The 19547-nt window shown below is 46.4% G+C and overlaps 1 long non-coding RNA gene across 1 annotated transcript in view; it reads right to left on the bottom strand.

Annotated features, from left to right (window-relative positions):
- The window catches only part of LOC137633549 (uncharacterized), a 55176-nt gene that overhangs the window by 10264 nt on the left and 25365 nt on the right, over nt 1-19547 (bottom strand). Inside the window, exons 2-3 of the long non-coding RNA XR_011042267.1 lie at nt 18410-18545; nt 9231-9366 (exon numbers count right to left, since the gene is read on the bottom strand). This is a non-coding gene — a long non-coding RNA (uncharacterized lncRNA). The remainder of the gene's footprint in view (nt 1-9230; nt 9367-18409; nt 18546-19547) is intronic.

Genomic DNA, 19547 nt, shown 5'->3' with positions numbered 1-19547 from the left:
AACGGATCCCACACCCGAAATTGACACAGGTAGTCCAAACACAGACTGTGTCCGCTTCCTCAAGAATAGTCCAAACCCTAACTTTGTGGACTTCATGAAATTTGCAGCTCATAAAGATGCAAATATCGATCCGGACAATGTCCTACTCATTGAATCTGACAAAAAGGACTCAACTCTTAGGCAATATGATTCGGCTGTTAAGAAATTAGCGGACTTTTTAAAGAATTCAGACATTCTTCAGATGACCCCAAATTTGGCCATTTCATTTTTCAGAACTCTGTTCGAAAAAGGTCTAGCCGCTAGTACTATCACTACGATTAAGTCAGCCTGAAAAAGATTTTTCAGGTTGGCTTCAAGTTTAATTTAGCAGATTCTTATTTTTCATCTATCCCTGAAGCTTGTGCTCGGCTTAGACCTTCTATCCGTCCACAAAGGGTCACATGGTTTCTAAACGATGTTTTGAAACTGGCATCAACTACCAATAATGAATCCTGCTCGTACATTTCTTTACTTAGAAAAACCCTATTTCTTACAGCCATGGCCTCAGGTGCCAGAATTTCAGAATTAGCAGCTCTCTCCCATAACCCTGAGAACCTAGATTTCCTCCCGTCAGGAGAAGTACTGCTCTCCCTGGATAGAGGTTTCCTAGCTAAAAATGAAGACCCTCAAAACAGATGGTCCCCTTGGAAGATTATTCCCCTTCCACAAGATAGTTCGCTATGTCCAGTAGTGACTCTTAGGGCCTTTTTAGCTAGATCCACCACACATTCCTCCGGTCCCTTGTTTATTAGAGAGCAGGGAGGTACTATCTCCATTCAAGGTATTAGACAGTAAATACTTTACTTCATCAAACAGGCTGACCCGGAATCCTTTCCTCATGCACACGATATCCGGGCAGTAGCCACTTCAATTAATTATTTCCTTAACATGAATTTTGATGATCTTAAAAAGTATACAGGTTGGAAATCTCCTATGGTCTTTAAACGCCACTATCTAAAAAACATACAGGCCCTAAAATTTTCTACTATAGCAGCTGGGAGTCTCATCTCCCCAGATTAAAATTTCCTCTTAATTTTCATTTTTCGTCCATCATCCTCTCCTTCTCCCTTCTACCTGCCCCTCTCACCACGATGCCTCTCACCTCGGTGGCACAGATGCAGCTACCCTGCATCATTCTCTTTTGGAACGTCATTCCTAGATTATGTTCATCCTTTTGTTAACTTTTGTTTTTTTATACAGTGTATATAATATTTTTCAAGCATACTTTCACGTGTTTACAGTTATATTTTCAAATTACCTAGTGTTAAGTTGTGCGGAACCCTGTTCCACTTTGCTTTAGTGAATCTTTATTCACGTATTCAGTGTATATACTATTTTTTCAAGCATACTTACACATGTTTACAGCTTATATTTTCATATTCCTAGTGTTAAGATGTGCGGAACCCTGTTCCAATTTTTATTTAGTAAATCTGTTTACACGTTTTTATGGGTTTTTTCCTTTTACCTTTATTAATTGTTTTGTTTGAGCTTGGAAGGCATTCTCTTGTATCTTTTCACCGGCGAACATAGGTCGACCCAGAAAAGGGATTTTGACGAAGGAAAAATCTATTTCTGGGGAGAGACCTGTGTCGCCCGGTGAAACCCTTCCCTGTTTCTTCCCACCCCGTTCCTTCCAAGCCCTGGTTGGATTACATACAGAAGGATGTCAGGTAGCGCTGGTGTCGGGCGTCGGTGGGATGATCCAGGTTGGTGCGGTGGAGACCGCTGTAACGGCACACCCTTCTTGAATACATTGACGAAGGAATTATCTAAATGGAAGACGACCTGTGAATAGTGGTTATCACACGGCCTTTCTTTATACACGACGCCCTAAAGGGTGCTCGCGCGAGGGTAGTAACCTCTGCATTCCAATGCTTTATCTTTCTCTGGTATATTTGGAATATATTTATATCAGAAAAGTGACAAGAAGGACCTTTTCACCTGGCGACACAGGTCTCTCCCCCAGAAACAGATTTTTCCTTCGTCAAAATCCCTTAATTTCTAACGAGGGTTTACTACCCACACCGCTAGTTAGCGGGGGGTAGGGAGGGTAGCTTACTACCGCTCCCCCTCACACACACCTGTGCTTGAGCTCACTTTGCTTGGAGGAAGGACTTCAAGGGGGATAGGGCTGGTGGGCAAGTTTGGTTGAATAGCTAAGGTTTGTATAGTTAGGAAAAATACAAATTATCTACGAATTTGTCATTTGTTCCGTAACTGGAATACAAACCACACTATTTAATAGGGGTGACTCACCCATTAGGAAGGGTGAACGTCCAACCCAGTCTGGCATTTTGGCTTTACCCGGGGGCTCGTTATTCGAGTGTATAAGCACCCAAGAAATAAAGAGACCCTGCACCTCGCTAGAACCTTGTTACGCAAGGACTGCGGCCTACGCAAGCTGTGTGTGAAGGTATGAAGAAGTGTGACTTGTCCTAGGAAGTTGTTCTGAAGTTCTTTAGAAGGAAACTTGTAGACTAGGACTTTCCCAATACCACCTCGTCAGGGTATTGGAGACGTAACAGTATTAACTTAATACTAGGAACACAAGGGAGCATGGTTTACCTGCAGTGGTTTGAGGTCAGCTATGCAGAGAACCCAGGATGCTGCCTTCCCCAAGAGAGGGGATGATGAAGAAAAGAATAAGGGCCAGTCAAACATTTTCATTCATGCAGACTAAAACCGGGTAACATTGCCCTCAACCTTCTGCTACTTGTCCAATAAGGAGCTTGAGGTTTTAAACCAGCTGTTGTGCAGCCACCACAGGGCCGACAGAGAACGTATCGAGCCTCCTGTGGGTCACGTCTTGCAGGTAGTGGGCTGTGAACGTATTTTGACGCTTCCACACCCCCGCTTGCAGGACCTGCTTCACAGAGAAATTTCTTTTGAAGGCCAGGGACGTAGCTATGCCCCTGACATCATGTGCTCTAGGGCGACGTGACGGAGGAGGATCTGGATTCAAGGCCAGATCAATGACCCTACGAATCCAAGCAGAGATGGTGTTCTTGGTGACCCCCCTCTTAGTCCTTCCTGTGCTGACGAATAGAGCTGGCACATGAGGATGGACTGCAGCTGTTCTTTTGAGGTAGAGCCTCAAACTCCTTACTGGGCATAGTAAGAGATGGTCTGGGTCATCTGTTACAGAGCGGAGACTAGAAATCCGGAAGGAGTCGAATCGAGGAACCGCTACTCCAGGATTCTGAGTCTTAGTAATAAACTCAGGGACGAAGCTGAACATTACTTCCTCCCATCCCTTTGAATGGGCAATGTCATACGAGAGACCATGAAGTTCGCTGACTCGCTTGGCTGAAGCCAAAGCTAGCAGGAACACTGTTTTCCAGGTTAGGCGGCGATCTGATGCCTGGCGTAATGGTTCATAGGGAGGTCTCTAAAGAGACCTGAGAACTCGAACCACGTTCCAAGGGGGAGGTCTCACTTCCGACTGAGGGCAGGTAAGTTCATAACTACGTATGAGTAGAGAAAGTTCTAGCAATGAAGAAATGTCCATTCCTTTCAGCCTGAAGGCTAGACTTAAGGCTGAGCGATAGCCTTTCACTGCCGAGACTGAAAGGCGCATTTCTTTAAGCAAATATACGAGGAACTCCGCTATTGTTGGAATAGTGGCATCAAGTGGAGAGATACCCCTTCCACGACACCAATCACAGAAGACTTTCCACTTTGCCTGGTAGACTGCTGAAGATGACTTTCGCAGGTGTCCAGACATCCTGACAGCAACTTGCTGCGAAAATCCTCTCTCAGAGAGGAGATGCTGGACAGTCTCCAGACGTGAAGTCGTAGCGAAGCTACGGCTTTGTGGAAGATGTTGGCATGTGGTTGCTTGAGAAGATTGTGTCGTGGAGGGAGCTCTCTTGGTAGCTCCGTTAGGAGTTGCAGAAGGTCCGGGAACCATTCTGCGTGATGCCATAGCGGAGCTATGAGGGTCATTGAAAGATTGACCGATGTTCTGGTCTTGTTGAGTACCCTCCTCATCAGACTGAACGGGGGAAAGGCGTAAACATCTATGTTGTCCCACCGTTGCTGGAAAGCATCTTGCCAGAGAGCTTTGGGGTCTGGGACTGGGGAGCAGTACAGCGGGAGCCTGAAGTTCAGGGCCGTTGCAAACAGATCCACAGTTGGAGAACCCCACAAAGTCAGGACTTTGTTGGCTACTAGATGATCCAAAGACCACTCGGTACTCACTATCTGAGACGCACTGCTCAGATTGTCAGCAAGCACATTCCTTTTGCCTGGAATGAAGCGTGCCGATAGTGGTATCGAGTGGATTTCGGCCCATCTCAGTATCTCTACTGCTAGATGTGATAGTTGCTGTGAAAAAGTACCTCCTTGTTTGTTGATGTAGGCCACTACTGTGGTGTTGTCGCTCATCACCACCAGAGTGACTTGCCAGGTACTAGTGAAACTGTTGAAGGGCCAGAAAGACAGCCTTCATCTCTAGGAGATTTATGTGGAGGTACTTCTCTGACTCTGACCAGAGGCCTGAGGTCGTGTGGTGCAGCACATGGGGCCTCACCCCTTCTTTTGATGTATCTGAGAAGAGCATCAAGTCCTGGGGGAGGGACAAGAAGGTCGACACCCTTTAGTAGATTCTCGTCTGCCACCCACCACTCGAAGTCCGTCCGTTCTTCTGGTCCCATGAGATCGCAATGTCCGGGGATACGAAGGCCTCATTCCAGTTGGACTTTAGCCATTATTGGAGAGATCGTATCCTCTCAGGCAGGCGTTGAGAACTAGATGGGCCATGGATGATAGGTGCCCAAGGAGATATAACCACCTTTGGGGTGAGAGTTCTTGTATGAGGAAAGGTCTTGCAACCTTCCTCAGCTTCACTACCCTCTCGTGTGATGGGAAGGCTTTTTGAAGATTGGTGTCTATTATCATTCCTAAGTATACCAGTCGTTAAGAGGGAAGCAGAGAGGACTTCTTGGGGTTAACCAAGATTCACAGATCTTGGCAAAGTCCCAGAAGTTTGTAACTGTGCTGAAGAAAGGGCGCCACCGATTCTGCTACACTCAGCCACACTTCCAGATAGCATAGGAGACGGATGCCGATTCTGTGAGCCCAAAATGACACTAGGGTGAACACTCTCGTGAAAACGTGAGGTGCTGTGGAAAGACCGAAGCACAGTACCTTGAACTGATATTTCTTGTTGTCTAGTGTGATTTTGAGATACTTCTTTGAAGACGGATGGATTGGGATCTGGAAGTATGCATCCTTTAGATCTAGGGTGCACATGAAGTCCAGCGGTCTTACCCCTTTTCTGACTTATAATGAATGAATTATTTTTTTGTGTGTGTGTGTGACTATGCAATCTAGAGGAGGGGCCTCTTTCTGATGTTAAAATGAGAATGTAGAGATAGGTAATATTGTTTTACAATACCTTTGATCCTAACTGAAGTGACCTGTCAAATTGCATTTGAATTCAGCCCAAATATTTACACTTATGTTGGTCTTTATTTATACTTGTATATGTAGATTAAATATTTAGTTTTGATTCCAAAGAGGTTCTGTATAAAGAGATATATCTCTCCTGGTTTTGTAAACCTGTATTTTCACATATATGAAATTTGTTTTTCTCTCAATTATTTGAATAATTTTTTTTAATCCTATTTCAATGCACTTCCTCACCTAAGATATTCCCCGTTCAAGCCTGAAGTTTGTTTTTCTTTGTAACATTTTTTTCTCTCCTAATATTTGTAATATTCAAATAACTTGAAATATAATGAGGAAACCTGCTACCTAGAAAGCATATTGCTCATCTTATTTAGAACTTCATGCATAGCACTGCAAAGAGAGACGGGGAACCCAAGAAAAGATAATAGGGAAATTTCAGGTTCTTGCTGGGTCCCCTTGCCTAGTATGAAAAATTGAGGGGTGGTGCCCATTGCCCAGCTCTCGTGATTGTTTACCTTTTACCCAGGTTTATGATTATTCCATCATATCTTTTTGTTTAGTGAATGTTGGAGTGTGGTTGGCATTCAGACACTAGGCAGTCTGCGTGCTACATCTGGCCACAGTCCGCAAACCAATAAACTGTATCCGTGCTGAACGAGGTTTAACAAACTTGTTCAGAGCTGAGAGGTCGATGACTGGTCTCAAGCCTCCAGACGCCTTTTTCACATAAACGAGTCGACTGGAAAAGCCTGGGGAGTCGCCGAGGAATTTTTAGAGAGTGCTCTTCTTCAACGTAGTCTGGACTTCAGCCCGAAGAGCCAGCTTCTTTGCAGATCCCTTTGCATAGGAGCTAGTTGACACTAGTGTCTTGATCAGTGGGGGGAGAGATTGAGTGAACGGGATGCGATACCCTGAACTAATCACGGAGACTATCCAGGGTTCGGCCCCAAGCTGCATCCAGCTCTTCAGGCAGCAATGCAGGCATTCCCCCACTGGTGGACAAGCAGGGGAATCACATAGCATTTGCGGCCACGGCCGACTCCTCTAGGATACTTCCCTCCACAGGACTACTTAGAGCCTTGTTTGACTTGACAGGTAAGGGGCTTTTAGACACCTTGTTGTCTGTTGCCGCAGTCCTGTTCAGCGTTGGTTTCTGTTGTTTCGTCTGCGGGAGAGAACGTAGTCCGTAGGGGCGGGATGTCAAGGTCCTATGGAGGAGGGAGTCCTGGTAGGACTTCCTCCATCTCTCCGCAGCTCGCTCGACATCCCCCAGCTTGAACAAAGGGGAACCCTTCAGAGAGGAGTTTTGGAATTTCGTTATCTCGCAGTTTGGGACTTGGAAATGGAATCTCTCGATTATTGCATCTCTAAGCCTTAAGATGGCGTTCGCCCACAAGTTCACTACTTGGTGGGCAACGAACTCAATAGTCCAAATACCCGACAGGAGGAAAGTCTCCATCCCTTTCCGGGAGTCTTCTTTGGAAAAACCCTTTGTTTGCACCAGGTTTCTCACTGATCCCAACCATAGATCCAGCCAAAAAGTAGCCTGCATGGCATACTTTGCCACTTTCTCTTTGCTTAGAATTTCCGAAGCTGAGAAGTAAACTTGAAGCCCGAAGAGTCTCTTTAGAGAGATCCCCTTCGTAAGTTCCTCTAAGGGCCGGGAGACACTCGTCAAGGACCTCTTAAAAATTTCTCTGCTGGACACTCAGATGTTGCAGTAGTTTTAAGGATGAGCCTGATCGAAGAGAGCTAGAGGACTCGGAGAGCTGGGCAGACACCTTCCGCCGGGCACTCTTCAGTCCCTGAGACCTTCGCTGTTCTTGGGGCTTCCGAGTGCCAAAGACGTGGGCCAAGACCATGACCTTGCCCTCCTGAGGAGCCATCAATGGGTCTGCCAACCCACTGAGTGAACTCATGCAAGCTAGAACCTGCCGGATGCCATGTTCTGACTCTTTCTGTTCAGCTTCTGAAGAAGGACTGGCAGCCGAATCGTTGTCTTCCACGCACGATACATCACCTCGGGGTGGGTCGTGGTCGTTATCGAAGTGGTCAAATGTAGACTGCTTGACCCACTCCGCAGGTCTTGTAATCCCCAATGAGGACTTTGGCAGAGTTTTTGAATCCTTAGACTCTTTCCTCGGAGGGAAGAAAGTCTCTAGCACAGGAGGTTTGGATGGAACGACCTTCTGTTGGTCACCCGTAGGGGGAAGGATGGACTCTTCCATGGGTTTCGAGACTACTCTGTGGTCTCGTGGGACTTCCTCAATGAGCAAAGGACAGAAAGAGTCACATAAGGACTCTTCCCTGAGAGAGAGAACTCTGACTGAATCGATGAGTGAGGAGCAGGAGGGTGAGGAGAAGTGGGCATGGCAACACTTGACCTTCCCTTGGACGACCTGACGGGGGTCAGCTTGACCCTACATGAAGCTACAGTACTTCATCAGATACTCCTCTTTTCCGCTTCAGGGGAGAAGAAGAAACCAAAGTTTCTTGACGGGGAGGGACCGTGGATCTTCGCCGTGGGTCTGAAAATGTAGAGAAAGATTCTTCCAGGGGAATCCTGGGAGTTCCCGAAGGATAAGCAGGTGGGATACCTGCCGTAAAGGCCTGGGTTACTGCCCTAACCAAGGTTCCAAACTCAATATTTTGGAACATAGAGATAACATTAAACTATGAATAAAAAACTCAAAATCATAATGTATTGATATAAAGAGAACAACAAACTATGAATAAAACATGATCTTGCAATTCACGGCTGCGGACCGATTGTGGCATTGTCGGAAAGTTACCCTATATAGAACGACGAAGAGGGACCCCACAAGGGAGCCTTATCTGACATCCAGGAGGAGTTAGAGGGAGGATGCGGAGCTGCAGTCTCCTTCCGAGCAACAGGAATCGACCGTGAAGGTGGTCTCTTCGGAATCTTGAATTCCTGCAGCTTGCTTTTTTCCGCTCTTCCAGGCGAGCGTGATGTTCTGCATTTGCGGAGAGGAGAACGAGGCAACGGTGAATGATGGGGAGGAGACTTTCGTCTCTCAGGTGGGAGTTCCAGAGCTCGAGGAGGATAAGGTCTTGCAGGCCTCTCTTCCCACAATTGACGACGCTCAAATCAGTGCTGGAGATCTAACGAACGTTAGCACCTATCGGGAGGCTGGTTCTTGGAGCCGATGTGCTATAGTAGCCCAGTCATGAGCATCCGTCTGTTGGCTATCATCTGAGCGATCAGTGCATCGGCGAGCGGTGAGGAGCGCACGTCTGGCGACGTTTGCTTTCCTCTTTTGGAGAGCGACAAGTCGTTGGGGAACGACAGGAAAGAGACAGGTGTGCAGCCAAAGGCTGCTGACGAGCTGGAGAAGAACAGGCTGCTGACTTGCCAATCGACGAGCCCAGGGCAGGTATGCATGGCTGGCAGGGAAGGCACACACAAACTGAAAAGAAAAAACAAAAAAGTGATCAGTAATGGCTGTCCAAATTGGTGAGGAGGAGGAGCAGTAACAACCGTTCTCCCTCCGAGCCAAAAGCAAAGCAAAGTACAGTCGCAGGTGTGTAGTTGAGAGAGGAAGATACTAAACCCCCCCCCCCCATCCCTCCGCTAGCTAGCAGTATGGTTGGTTAACCCTCGCTGAATTCTATTGGCTTTTCCTTTCAGCCTTGCCGAAAGTAATACCCCTATATATCCCCCATAAATAGCGTTGGTTTGTATTCCAGTTAGGGAACCATTGTCATTTGTTCCAGTGCAGCATACAAACCTTCTGTTCTTTACGTAGGAGACTCACCTTAAGGTGGGTTGAGAACCTCAAACCAACTGGCTGGCTACTGTCCCAGGATGACCTCATGTGCTTCATAAGAGCTCCTCAAGAGGCAGCCTGACACCTCGCTTTCCTCGTAGGATGACAGCCTGGGCAATCAGTGCTGGAAAGAGTAAAAGATTTCAATGGGAGGTGAATAGATAAGTACAGAGTAGGGGTGAGCCCGTTCATAATCTATACATTGCCCGACTCCACCTTGTTTGAAGAACGGGGACATAATAGATATAACAAATTTCCAAGTAATCTGTATTTTTCTTAACAATACAAACATTGAGGTATTTATTAGGGTTATAATTTCGGGGAAGCTGGAGGACTAGCCATAAGACTTTTAGCTAGGTGTAACTACCTCACCACTGGTTAGCGGGGGTGGAGGGGTAGCCTGCTACCCTGCTCACACACACCTGTGTTGTCTCGTCACTTTTGATTGCAAGCAGGACTTACAAGGGTACAAGTAATGGTGGGCCAAAGAGATTAAGGTTTGTATCGTTAGGAAAAATGGAAATTACTTTCAAATTTGTCATTTGTTCCGACATTAAATACAAACCATTTTGCTCTTTATAAAGGAAGAATCACCCTTTAGGAGGGTGGAAGTCCAAACCAACTGGCTGGTGTTTGACCCAGGGTTTTTCCCTGTAGGGAGAAACCCTGATACCTCACTAAAATCTGTGCAAAACCTGTTTAGCTACCTGAGCAATCTGAGTGATTGTGTGAAACTAGCAGTGTGATTAGTCTAGGTAAGATTTCTCAGAAACATAGGACTCTTCGAATCAACCATAGACGTTACCCAATCCCACCTCGCCAGGGGTATGGGGATGCAGCAAGCATTATTTCTATGTTTGGTTACACAAGGAAATGGTTTTACCTGCAGACAGATGAGGCCAACTTGCCGAGGACCGTAGGTGTTGTTCCCAAGAGGGGAAAATGAAAGAGACAAAGAGCCAGTCATTCTTATCATTCATCCCAGACTAATCCCGGGTAACCTTTGCCCTTAACCATCTGCTACTTGTTCCTCAAGGAGCCTGAGGTGTCTAAACCACTTGTTGTGTGGCCACCACAGGGCCAATGGAGAACGTCTCCAGTTCATGTAGGTCACATTATACAGGTAGTGGGCGGTGAAGGTATTCCGACACTTCCACATGCCCGCTTGTAAGACCTGCATCACAGAGTAGTTCTTCTTGAACGCTAGGGACGCGCTGATGCCCTTAACGTCATGAACTCTGGGTTGCCTCGTCTCTGGAGGAGGATCGAGATTCAGGGCCAGATCAGTGACCCTGTGAATCCAAGCAGAGATGGTGTTTTTGGTGATCTTCCTCTTAACCTTCTCCGTGCTGACACTCGGGGGAGGGCTACTGCTGTTCTCTTGAGAGAGTACCTCAAACTCCTCACTGATCAAAGTAACAGTTGATCTTGATCATCGGTTACATTATGAAGACTCCAAATCCAGAAGGGCCTAAATCTGGGAGTAGCGTAGCCGATAAACTCAGGGACGAAGCCAAACATTACCTCCCCCCATCCCCTTGAATGGGAGACGGCGTATGAAAGACTGTGAAATTCACTAACTCTCTTGGCCGAGGCCAATATAAATAAGAAAACTCTCTTCAGAGTCAAGTGGGTATCTGATGCCTGGCGTAATGGTTTGTAGGGGGCACCCAGGGACCGGAAGACAAGAAACACGTTCCATCTATGTGGTATAACTTCCCACTGAGGGCAGATAAGCTCGAAACTCTGTATGAGGAGAGAAAATTCCAACGAAGAGGAAATATTGACTACTTTCAGCCTTACTGAGAAGTAGCCTTTCACCGCCGAGACCGAGAGGAGTTTTTCTTCCCGAAGGTAAACGAGGAACTCCACTATTGCTGGAATAGTGGCATCAAGGGGGGAGATACCCCTTTCCATGATACCAACCACAGATGAAAGTCCACTTGGCCTGGTAGACTGAAGCGGAAGACCTTCGCAGGTATCCAGACATCCTTTTCACAACCTGTTGCAAAAAGCCTCTCTGAGGAAGGAGATGCTGGATAATCTCTAGGCGTGAAGTCACAGGGATACTACGGCTTTGTGAATGATGTTCATATGTGGTTGTCTGAGTAAATTGTGAAGTTGAGGGAACTCTCTCGGAACCTTCGTCAGGATATGAAGAAGGTCCAGGAACCATTTGGCGTGATGATATAGCGGAGCTATGAGGGTCATTGACAGGTTCTTAGATGATATGGTCTTTTTGAGAACCCTTCTCATCAGATAGAACAGGGGAAAGGTGTAAACGTCGATGTTGTCTCACCGTTGCTGGAATGCATTTTTCCAGAAAGCCTGAGGAACCAGAACTGGGGAGCAGTAGGGAGGGAGCCTATTGTTCAGGGATATCGCGAACAGATCCACAGTTGGAGAACCTCACAAAGTCAGGACTGTTGGCTACTAGATCATTCAAAGACCACTCGAAGCCCATCATCCGAGTCACTCTGCTTAGATTGTCTGCAAGCACACTCCTCCAGCCTGGAATGAAGCAGGCTGATAGGAACAATGAGTTGTCTTCTGCCCATCTTAGCACCTCCACTCCTAGATGGCAAAGGTGCTGCCTAAAGGTACTGCCTTGCTTGTTCACCTAAGCCACGACCGCCATGTTGTCAGTCATCAACACCACAGAATGACCCACCAGTAAATGATGGAACTGCTGTATGCCTAGAAAGGTTGCCCTCATATCTACGAGATTTATATGCTGGTACCTTTTGGACTCTAACCAGAGCCCAGAGGCCAAGTGGTGTAGTATGTGGGACACCACCTCCTTTTGACGCATCTGAAAAGAGCATCAACTCTGGGGAAAGAACGAGAAGGTCGACCCCTTGGCGGAGATTCTCGTCTGCTACCCACCACCTCAAGTCCTTCAGCTGCTCGGGTACCACGGGAACCAGCATATCCAGGAAGTCCTCGTCTTAAACCCACCTGGATTTGCTGCACTGAAGAGATCGAATCCAGAGGCGGATGTTCACAACTAGATAGACCAGGGATGACAGGGGACCTAGGAATGGGCCTACCACTTTCCTCAGCCTCTGGATTTTGTAGTCTGATGGGAAGACTTTCTGCAGACTGGTGCCGATGATCATTTCCAGGTAAACCAATCTTTGAAAGGGAAGCAGGGATGACTTCTCAAGATTTACCACGATCTCCAGATCTTGGCAAAAGACAAGGAGTCTATCTCAGTGTTGAACAGTTGCTATCAAGTCTGCTAGTATCAGCTAGTCGTCCAGGTATCTTAGGAGGCAGATGCCAATCCTGTGGGCCCAGGTTAACATGAAGACCTGAGGGGCTGTTGAAAGACCAAAGCACAGCTCCTTGAACTGGTATTACCTGTTGTCGTGTAAGATCCTTAGATATTTCCATGAAGTTGGATGGACTGGGATCTGAAAGCATGCGCCCTTGAGATCCAGTGTGCACGAGAAGTCTTGAAGTCTTACCACTTGTCTGACTGTCTTTATGCTGACCGGAGTTTGTAGAACAAACGTGTTCAGAGCCGAGAGGTCAATGACAGACCCCCACCCTCCAGACGCCTTTTTCACAAGAAAGAGTCGACTGAAGAATCATATGGACACATCGACGACCTCCTGGAGAGCGCCCTTCTCCGACATAGCCTGGATTTTGACAGCTCCTTTACAGATCCCTTCACATTGGAGCTCAATGGAACTGGATTCTGAGTCAATAGAGGGAGAGATTGAGTGAAAGGGATGCAATACCCTCAATGAATCACAGAGATTGCCAAGGATAGGCCCCGTGCAGCAGCTGTAGCAGTTTGCAGACTACGGACAGACATAACACGCAGACTGCCTAGTGTCCAAATGCCGACCACAATCCACCTTTCCACTAAACAAAAACATGCCCAGAGAACTGGGCACTGGGCATCACCCCTTGATTTTATACTGGGCAAGGGGACCCAGCTACAACCTTAGAATTTCTCCTCTTTTCTAGAGTTTACCATCCCTCTCTTGGATGTGCTAGGTAATGTATTTTAAATAAAGAAGAACCCAGTGTTTTTTTTTTTTATTTTAGTAGGTGTTTCTTAATTTCAAGTAATAATGACATGACAAAATCGGAGAGAATTCTTATTTTTCCTAACGATACACACCTTTAGCTATTTATAGGGAAGATAAGAGGGAAGTAATGTTCGAGCTGGGTCCCTTTGCCCAGTATAAAATCAAGGGGTGGTGCCCAGTGCCCAGTTCATCCTTGATTGTTTACCTTTTACCCAGATTTATGATTATTCCACTGTTTTACCTTTTTGTGTAGTGAACGTTGGAGTGTGGTCGGCATTCGGACACTAGGCGGTCTGCGTGCTATATCTGGCCACAGTCTGCAAACCCCTGCAACAATGATATGCTGGAGTGTGTGGACACACTGGGGAGCACTGACGGGCTGGAGAGCGCTGGCACGCAGGAGAGTGCTGCTGCGCTAGAGAGAGCTGGCGTGCTGAAGAACACTGGAGAACTGGAGAGCGTTGGCGTGTAGGAGAGTGCTGGCGAGCTGGAGAGCACTGATGTTCTGGCGAGTGCTGTTGTACTGGCAAGTGCTGGCATGCTGGCGAGCTGGCAAACGCTGATGCGCAGGAGAAAGTGGACCCACTGAGGAGTACTGACACGTTGGAAAGTGCTGACGCGCTGGAGAGTCCTGGCGTGCAAGACAGTTCTGCCGAGCTGGAAAGCGTTGACGTGCAGGACAGTGCTGGCGAGCTGGAGAGCGCTGTGAAGCAGGAGAGCACAGGCAAGCTGGAGATCGTTGACGCACAGGAGACAACTAGCAAACAACAGAGCCCTGATGTGCTGGTGAGTGCAATCGTGCTGGAGAGAGCTGAATCGCTGGCACGCTGGAGAGTGCTGGTGCACGAGAGTACTGGTGCGCTGGAGAGCACCCGCGAGCAAAAGAGTGCTAGATCAAAGCTGGCAAGTGAGCAGGATTGTGCTGCCAAGCTGGAGAAAGCAGGCGCTCAGGAGAGTATTGGCAAGTTAGAGAGCACCAATGCACAGGAGAGCGCTGCAGAACCGGAGAGTGGTAGTCCCATCCATATACCAAAGGCACTTCCCCCAACTTTGGGGGGTAGCCGACAACAACAAGAAACAAAACAAAAAAGGGGACCTCTACTCTCTACGTTCCTCCAGCCTAACCAGGGACTCAGCCGAGTTCAGCTGGTACTGCTAGGGTGCCACAGCCCAACCTCCCACATTTCCACCACAGATGAAGCTTCATACTGCTGAGTCCCCTACTGCTGCTACCTCCGCGGTCATCTAAGGCACCGGAGGAAGCAGCAGGGCCTACCGGAACTGCGTCACAATCGCTCGCCATTCATTCCTATTTCTCGCACGCTCTTTTGCCTCTCTCACATCTATCCTCCTATCACCCAGAGCTTTCTTCACACCATCCATCCACCCAAACCTTGGCCTTCCTCTTGTACTTCTCCCATCAACTCTTGCATTCATCACCTTCTTTAGCAGACAGCCATTTTCCATTCTCTCAACATGGCCAAACCACGTCAACACATTCATATCCACTCTAGCCGCTAACTCATTTCTTACACCCGTTCTCACCCTCACCACTTCGTTCCTAACCCTATCTACTCGAGATACACCAGCCATACTCCTCACACACTTCATCTCAAACACATTCAATTTCTGTCTCTCCATCACTTTCATTCCCCACAACTCCGATCCATACATCACAGTTGGTACAATCACTTTCTCATATAGAACTCTCTTTACATTCATGCCCAACCCTCTATTTTTTACTACTCCCTTAACTGCCCCCAACACTTTGCAACCTTCATTCACTCTCTGACGTACATCTGCTTCCACTCCACCATTTGCTGCAACAACAGACCCCAAGTACTTAAACTGATCCACCTCCTCAAGTAACTCTCCATTCAACATGACATTCAACCTTGCACCACCTTCCCTTCTCGTACATCTCATAACCTTACTCTCACCCACATTAACTCTCAACTTCCTTCTCTCACACACCCTTCCAAATTCTGTCACTAGTCGGTCAAGCTTCTCTTGTGTCTGCTACCAGTACAGTATCATCCGCAAACAACAACTGATTTACCTCCCATTCATGATCATTCTCGCCTACCAGTTTTAATCCTCGTCCAAGCACTCGAGCATTCACCTCTCTCACCACTCCATCAACATACAAGTTAAACAACCACGGCGACATCACACATCCCTGTCTCAGCCCCACTCTCACCGGAAACCAATCGCTCACTTCATTTCCTATTCTAACACATGCTTTACTACCTTTGTAGAAACTTTTCACTGCTTGCAACAACCTTCCACCAACTCCATATAACCTCATTACATTCCACATTGCTTCCCTATCAACTCTATCATATGCTTTCTCCAGATCCATAAACGCAACATACACCTCCTTACCTTTTGCTAAATATTTCTCGCATATCTGCCTAACTGTAAAAATCTGATTCATACAACCCCTACCTCTTCTAAAACCACCCTGTACTTCCAAGATTGCATTCTCTGTTTTATCCTTAATCCTATTAATCAGTACTCTACCATACGCTTTTCCAACTACACTCAACAAACTAATACCTCTTGAATTACAACACTCATGCACATCTCCCTTACCCTTATATAGTGGTACAATACATGCACAGACCCAATCTACTGGTACCAATGACAACACAAAACACACATTAAACAATCTCACCAACCATTCAAGTACAGTCACACCCCCTTCCTTCAACATCTCAGCTTTCACACCATCCATACCAGATGCTTTTCCTACTCTCGTTTCATCTAGTGCTCTCCTCACTTCCTCTATTGTAATCTCTCTCTCATTCTCATCTCCCATCACTGGCACCTCAACACCTGGAACAGCAGTTATATCTGCCTCCCTATCATCCTAAACATTCAGCAAACTTTCAAAATATTCCGCCCACCTTTTCCTTGCCTCCTCTCCTTTTAACAACCTTCCATTTCCATCTTTCACTGTCTCTTCAATTCTTGCACCGGCCTTCCTTACTCTCTTCACTTCTTTCCAAAACTTCTTATTCTCTTCATATGACTGACTCAGTCCCTGACCCCACCTCAGGTCAGCTGCCCTCTTTGCCTCACGTACCTTGCGCTTTACTTCCACATTTTTCTCTTTATATTTTTCATACTTCTCTATACTATTACTCTGCAGCCATTCTTCAAAAGCCCTCTTTTTCTCTTCCACTTTTACCTTCACTCCTTCATTCCACCATTCACTGCCCTTCCTCATGCTGCCTCCAACAACCTTCTTGCCACATACATCACTTGCAATCCCAACAAAATTTTCTTTTGCTAACTTCCACTCCTCCTCTAAATTACCAGTTTCTCTTACTCTCACCTCGTCATATGCCATTTTCAACCTTTCCTGATATTTACTTTTTACCCCCGGTTTTATTAGCTCTTCAACCCTCACTAACTCCCTTTTACATCCACCTACTCTATTCACCCACTCTTTTGCTACAACCAATTTTCCTTCCACCAAAAAATGATCAGACATACCGTTAGCCATACCCCTAAACACGTGCACGTCTTTCAATCTTCCAAACATTCTTTTAGTTATCAACACATAATCCATTAATGCTCTTTCTACTACTCTTCCATTTGCCACTCTTACCCATGTATACTTATTTTTATCTTTCTTTTTAAAAAAGCTAGCACTTATTACCATCTCTTGTTCAACACACATATCTACCAGTCTCTCACCACTCTCATTTTCACCTGGTACGCCATACTTCCCAATGACACCTTCTACCTCTCCAGCGCCCAGTCTAGCATTTAAGTCACCCATAACAACTACATAATTCCTTCTACCCAGTCCTTCTACACACCTAGTTAATTCATTCCAGAACTCATTCCGCTCTTCTTCACTTTTCTCACTACCTGGCCCATACGCACTGACAAACGCCCAACATTCCCTACCCAACCTAACCCTTACCCACATTAACCTAGATGATATCTCCTTCCATTCCACTACTTTACCTGTCATCCATTCACTCAGCAATAAAGCCACACCCTCTCTCGCTCTTCCCCTTTCAATCCCAGACACTCTACCAGACATTTCACCAAACATCACTTCACCCTTTCCTTTCATCTTTGTCTCACACAAGGCCAATACATCCATCCTTCTACTTCTAAACATACTTCCAATCTTACATCTTTTACTCTCTATCGTACTACATCCACGTACATTCAAACACCCCAAAACTAGAGTGCGGGGAGCAGTCACTCTCCCCCTAGCTCCATCTCTTTGTTGCTGTCTCACAGGATTTTTTATACAGGAGAGGGAGTTCCCAGCCCCCTCGTCCCGTCCCTTTTAGTCGCCTCTTACGACACGCAGGGATAACGTTGGCGCTATTCTAATTGATTTATGCCCCCGCGGCCACAGGGGGCAGTGCACCTAAATAACTTTCATAATTAATTAATTAATGCTATTTCAACCGGGAATGCCGTTCTACTAACTAAATAACACATGCCTAACGAACGACAGCGCCCATGGCGCCTCTGGTAACAGGCCTAGCTCCTAATCACAATAAATTACTCTAATTTCAATGTGAAACAGGAGCTAAAATATACACATTGTAAAGAATCAACTCAACTTTCCAGAGGCGAAAGAAGCTGGAGATTGCATAATAATCCTTGCAGAATCGATCGAAAAAGTTAGATCAACAGGAAACACCACCGTGCAAATTCGCTACAGAATTAGGAATGTCCGCCATCTTGATACTCAATAGTAGTATGGGAAGTAGGGTAACCTTGATAACAGCTCCCCTTCCAAAATTGCTACTCTTCCCCCTCAAAGCGAAAACGCTATTCAGGGTGAAGATCGCATGTGTCATATCAAGATATACATCCCTGATATTATGCAATATCCTTGAGAGAAATTTCAAGGATATTCGCGCCAGGAGTTAGAATTCCGGAGACCTAAACGTAAATTCTCTGGGAATATCACTGTAGTACATATGTCCCTTTGGAAGCTGCTATTAGGAACCTTCCATCAGGACGACATGGCTTGAGCCCAAAAATCCCCCATAAATAGCGTTGGTTTGTATTCCAGTCACGGAACCATTGTCATTTGTTCCAGTGCAACATACAAACCTTCAGTTCTTCACATAGGAGACTCACCTTAAGGTGGGCTGAGAACCTCAAACCAACTGGCTGGCTACTGTCCCAGGATGACCTCATGTGCTTCATAGGAGCTGCTCAAGAGACAGCCTGACACCTCGTTTTCCTCGTAGGATGACAGCCTGGGCAATCAGTGCTGGAAGGAGTAAAAGATGTCAATGGGAGGTGAATAGATAAGTACGCAGTAGGGGTGAGCCCATTCATAATCTATACATTGCCCGACTCCAACTTGTTTGAAGAACGGGGACATGATAAATATGAAAAAATTTCCAAGTAGTTTGTATTTTTCCTAACAATATGACAAATTCGAAGATAATTTGTATTTTTCCTAACCATACAAACCTTAGCTATTTACATAGGGTATTAATTTCGGCGTAGCTGAAATGGCGAGCCATTAGATTTTTAACGAGGGTTAACTATCCCCTCGCTAGTTAGCAAGGGGGTAGGGGAGGGGTAGCTAGCTACCCCTCTCCCTCACACACCGGTGAACTGATTCACTTTGCTTAGAGGTAGGGCTTCACGGGGGACAGGGCTGGCGGGCAAATATGTGTAAATAGCTAAGGTTTGTATGGTTAGGAAAAATACAAATTATCTCCGAATTTGTCATTTGTTCCGTAACCGAAATACAAACCCCGCTATTTACATTGGGTGACTTAATCCTTAGGAAGGGTGGAATAAGTCCCAGCCATACTGGCTTTTGGCTTTACCCGGGGATTCATTATCCGAGTGTGTCAGCACTCAACAATAAAGAGTCCCTGCACCTCGCTCACACCTTGCTATGCCAGGGCTGCGGCCTACATAAGCTGTGTGTGAAGGATTATGTGTGACTCGTCCAAGGAAGTTGATCTGAAGTTCTTTAGATGGAAAACTTTAGGCTATGACTTTCCCAATACCACCTCGTCAGGGTATGGGGACGTGACAGTATTAACTTAATACTAGGAAAAACAAGGAAACATGGTTTACTCGCGGTGGTTTGAGGGCAGCTGTGCAGAGAACCTAGGATGCTGCTTTCCCCAAGAGAAGGGAGGATGAAGAAAAGAATATGGGCCGGACATAACTTTTCTTTCATGCAGACTAAAACCGGGTAATAATGCCCTCAACCCTCTGCTACTTGTCCATTAAGGAGCCTGAGGTTTAA

Source organism: Palaemon carinicauda, chromosome 43 (genome assembly GCF_036898095.1).
Source record: "Palaemon carinicauda isolate YSFRI2023 chromosome 43, ASM3689809v2, whole genome shotgun sequence".
In the NCBI taxonomy this organism is placed as follows: domain Eukaryota; kingdom Metazoa; phylum Arthropoda; class Malacostraca; order Decapoda; family Palaemonidae; genus Palaemon; species Palaemon carinicauda.
This window is presented reverse-complemented; position numbering and strand designations above follow the sequence as displayed.